Source organism: Pseudopipra pipra, chromosome 17, assembly GCF_036250125.1.
Source record: "Pseudopipra pipra isolate bDixPip1 chromosome 17, bDixPip1.hap1, whole genome shotgun sequence".
Taxonomy (NCBI): domain Eukaryota; kingdom Metazoa; phylum Chordata; class Aves; order Passeriformes; family Pipridae; genus Pseudopipra; species Pseudopipra pipra.
The window spans coordinates 1,175,845-1,180,166 of NC_087565.1; the positions used below are offsets into that span (position 1 = coordinate 1,175,845).

Sequence of the window (4,322 nt, forward strand, 5' to 3'; positions counted from 1 at the left end):
CTACAGTCATCACGTCTGGGCTAGGGGAGGGTGTTCCTGTCCGTGGCAAGGAGCTGGAACTGGATGAGCTTTAAGGTCCCTTCCAACCCAAACCATTCTGGGATTCTGTGTATGCAAGAAAGGCAGGTTCTGCTCAGTCATGCACAACCCAATAAGATGATTTTAACAGAAAAACTATCCCTCCAAAGCACTGAATTCTGTGCACAAGAGATCAGTGAGAGGGACTTATGTTTCTCTGTGCTTTACCTTTTATCCAACAGAGAAGGGTCCAGGTCAGAGCCAGGACATGACTGCAATTATACAAGTAGAAATAAGTAACCCTCTGCACTAGTAATGAATACAATCCTTAATCTGTGCTAATTAGAAATAAATTAGACAGAGAGAAAAAGATATATAAAATATCTAATGGTTAATTACTGGAACTATATTGAGGAATATATGTATATATAAAGTATAAAATGGACTCCAGATTGACAAAATATTGAGGTTTATTTCTAGAACTGCAGAAGAGAAACGTGTTTGCCACCACAGCCCAGTGTGAGGAAGGCCATTTATCACAACCCTCAGAGCACCTTGTTCAAGGATCCCAAAGCTCTCAGCAAACACTGATAAATAGACCTTGATGTATTCCCAAAGGGAACCATTATCATCGTGACATAGCAGTGCCAGGCAGGAGCTCAGGAGACCCGTTCTCCATTCCTGCCTGAACAGCTCCAGTTTGATTCCCACTCCTCTTCTGGAGAGCACTCATCCACTTTCCCAAACCTCTAGTCTGCAGCCAAAAGCTGTAGGAGCTGGGTTGGCACCAAGATTTGGGGACAGCAGTGCTACCATAGAGTTATAGCATCATTTGGGTTGGAAAAGAACTCTGAGAGCATTGAGTTCATCTGGGCTGGCTGCAAGCTGTTCAGCAGAGTTGACACTTAGTACCTGGACTCGTGGCCTCTGCCCTTTGGTGTCCCCCAACTCTGAGCATCCAGGCACAGCCAGGCTGCCCCGGACAGCACCAAACGGAGGAGAAAATGGTGGGAACATGGTTCCTTGGATGCCCACTGCCCTCTCCCTGCTCTGTCCTTTGAAGTGGTCCCCGCAGGAGCAGAGCAGGGCTGGTCACAGTGTGGAGCCACTTCCCTGTGTCACACTCAGCTGTTTGTCCCCCTCCAGCTGCCCCACTTGAACAGGGAAGGTTAATTGGGCTCTGTCATCTTTTAAACAGAATTCTGGGCAGAGGAGGGAGGCAGACAGCATGAAGCTGGACAGCAGTTTGAGATGTGCTCATATAGGTGGGAGCCACCCCCGTGCCTGCGTCGTGGTGGGGACAGAGGTGGCCCAACACATGCTGCCTGTCAGCACTCACTCTCCTGATCCAGTGCTGGTCCTCACAGCCCAAAACATGTGAAAAAATCACAAGAATGTTCTCCACACACCAGGACATGGACTTGAGAGGCCTGAAAAAATAAATAATCACAACATATCTGGGGGTGGCTTTATTTTCCTTCCATATTCTGGACCCAGCTTCACATTTTCAAGGGTTTCCAACCACAGCAACATCTATTTCTTCCTCCTACCTTTGGTTTCCCCTTGAATTTCATACGTATTTTCTTTTCTCACCCCACCACAAGAATTACAATATGTAATTTGCTTATCTGGAGGTACAAAAATTGTGTTACTGTACAGACTGGTTTTGCAACACAGAATGAGTGTTGTCTGTTAGAGTCAATCCTGCTTTTCATGGCCTGCACTTTCCCTGTACTTGTTTATTCCACATTTTGTGTCCGCCCCAGGATGGATCAAACTGTTTAACCTTTGACTGCAAAGTCAGAAGAATGACTCACTTGGAAGCTAAAATGTAAATAAATATATGCATTGCTAAATAAATCAACCACTAATACCCTAATCCAAGGCTGGTAAATATTCTGACTTAAATCATACTTAAATAAATGGGGCAAATTATCAGACAGTGGGTTTAAAAGTAATAATTTCAGGGCATAACTCAACGCAGCAGCAGTCATAATAAGTAAATTGTTTTAATCTTTGATTATTTTTTCACTATATAGAGTGAAAGCTTTCCTCCTGCAGCTATTAAGTGAACTCTGGTTTTATCACAAATGCTGCAAAAGGAGACAGAGTAGACTAGATTTGTTGATAAATGAACAAATCTTTTCTTGCTTACATTGACTGAAAAATGCTCCAAAGCTCTTAAACCTTCCAGTACAGCACAGAAAAGTGGGGAACTGGTAAGTGATCTCCCCCTTTGCCAACATCCCTGCCGTAACTCTGCGTGCCCGCAGAGAAAGTTCCTCTCCCGTCCGGGTACCTTCCCCCTCTGGCACTAAATTACCAGGCACTACCCCCAATTACAGTCTCTAAAACCATTAGCAGTTAAGAGGAAATAATCCCTGCAATTTGCGCGGCGATGAGTGTTCTGTAGGCCGGAGGAGCAGGCGAAGGGGAGCGCGGCAGGGCTGAGCCTCGGCTCAGGAGTGCCACCTCCCTGCCCGGAGCAGCGCCGGAGCACCGATTGTTCGTCGGCTTTGTTATGTTCTGTTTCCTCGTGCCTTGTCCTCTCTAAACCGCCTCAGCACAGCACGCCTCGTCTGCAGGGACTCCCGTGCCAGCTCCTGTCATTTTTTTTGGCTCCCTGAAGGAAAAGGTAGTGTTTGCCTCCCAGGTCGGACCGAGCCCTCTGAACCCAATACCTCCGCATCCTTGGTTGCCCTGCAGCCTGTGAATGACATACCAACTAAGGAGTCCTTTAGATCACCTTCCCAGCTCCATTTTTTTCCCCCCACATGCTGATTGAAAAGCAAATGAAATACTTTTTCTACCACCAATTTCCTTTCTTCATGTACTCGCCTGCACTTATTATTTCTGAAGAATCTTGTCAAAGGAGCAACAGGTTCCTGAAGTGGTGGTTTGGCCCCCAGATGATGAACTGGGCTGAGAATTTGTTAAGGGTTGTCTGTTAGGGCAAGATTGCTCCAAAGTGCTTTTTGCTGAGCACACTTGAGGGGATGTAATGGAGAGCATCCTCCGCTGCCAGCCCAGCCCACGGTGAACCCAGCCCGGGCACGGCTCAGAGGAGCAGGATGTTCTGTAACCCATCAGAAGAACTTTGACCTTCTCAGGTTAGTTATTTAGCTCTTGTGCTTGTCACGCTGGGATTCTCCAGATAGCAGCTCTGGTGCAGTGTGTTCTTCCAGCAATGAACTCCTGGGCAAAGCAGTTCCTGCGTTTCAGGCACGTTGTCCTCACTCACCTCACATCCATCCTTCAGACTTCCAGAGATGAGAACTGAAACTGGAAAACCAGAGTCCCAGAATTCAGCCTGGGTCAGTCATGGAGTCACGCCAGTGATAGAAAGAGCTGGAGTGAAAAAAAGGAGGATCTGTAACTCCCTAAAAATTGCAAAGGGAAGGCCAGGTTTCAGGCATATATTGGAGTTTTAGCAGAGTGGGAGTTCTGGTGCAATCCTGGATCAAAATGCATTCTTAAAAGGAGGCCTAAATGACTTCACTTGCAGATAAACCCTTCCCCTCACTGCCCTTGTACATGCAGGACGTGATCAAGGCAGCTTCCAAAATTGCAAAAGGGCTTTTGGGACTAAATCCCAAACCACACTGATGTTCTTCCCACTGAGGACACTGAGGTTTGGCATAAGAGTTTTACTGAGTTTCCACATCCCAAATCTTGCCTTTTCAAATACACACGAGCTGATCCTGACACCTGATCACACCAGGAGAGAACTTCCTTTTGGAGATCTTCTGCTTCATCTGCTGCTACCAACCCACGAAGAGGAGATGATCCTTGAACAGAGCAATTCCAGTAGTGTAAAAATGGATTTGTTCTTGCCAGCACAGTTAGCTAGAAAGCTCTGCATTCCCCGTTGGTGTTACCTAGATAGAATAGATTGTGTTGCCTGCGCAATGTTATCGCCTCCCAAGCAAAGCCAGTCACCCACACCCTCCCTGAAGTTGAAAAGGAAGTTTCCCCACCCTCCTCTCAGCCTCCAAACTTTGATCACAATCCCAGCAGATGCAAAATATTTGCAGTAAGAGGTGCCAGTGCTGTCAGCTCCCCACAGTAGCTCCCAGTCAAAATGTTTGCACGCACACTTCAGAGCATCATTTATCTTGAGGGATGTCAGCTCTAAAAATGTTAGCGCGTGTCACTGTCAAAGCAAATGCCAGAAATTAGCTTTCTTTCATCTCAAAGAAGAATAATTAACTTTGCAACTGTTTCCAAAAGTGCTAATTAATGGGTTTCACCAACTTGACTTGTCAGGATACATCTTGATTGGAACAACAGCTTGCTCTTCCCCT

At 46.4% G+C, this 4,322-nt stretch overlaps 1 long non-coding RNA gene across 1 annotated transcript; it reads right to left on the reverse strand.

Annotated features, from left to right (window-relative positions):
• Nucleotides 1–2,008: 2,008 nt before the first annotated feature.
• Nucleotides 2,009–3,239, reverse strand: LOC135423826 (uncharacterized). Its single transcript, XR_010434973.1, has 2 exons — nucleotides 2,857–3,239; nucleotides 2,009–2,641 (listed from the first exon to the last, which is right to left on the reverse strand). It is a non-coding gene; the product is annotated as an uncharacterized LOC135423826 (long non-coding RNA).
• Nucleotides 3,240–4,322: the final 1,083 nt, after the last annotated feature.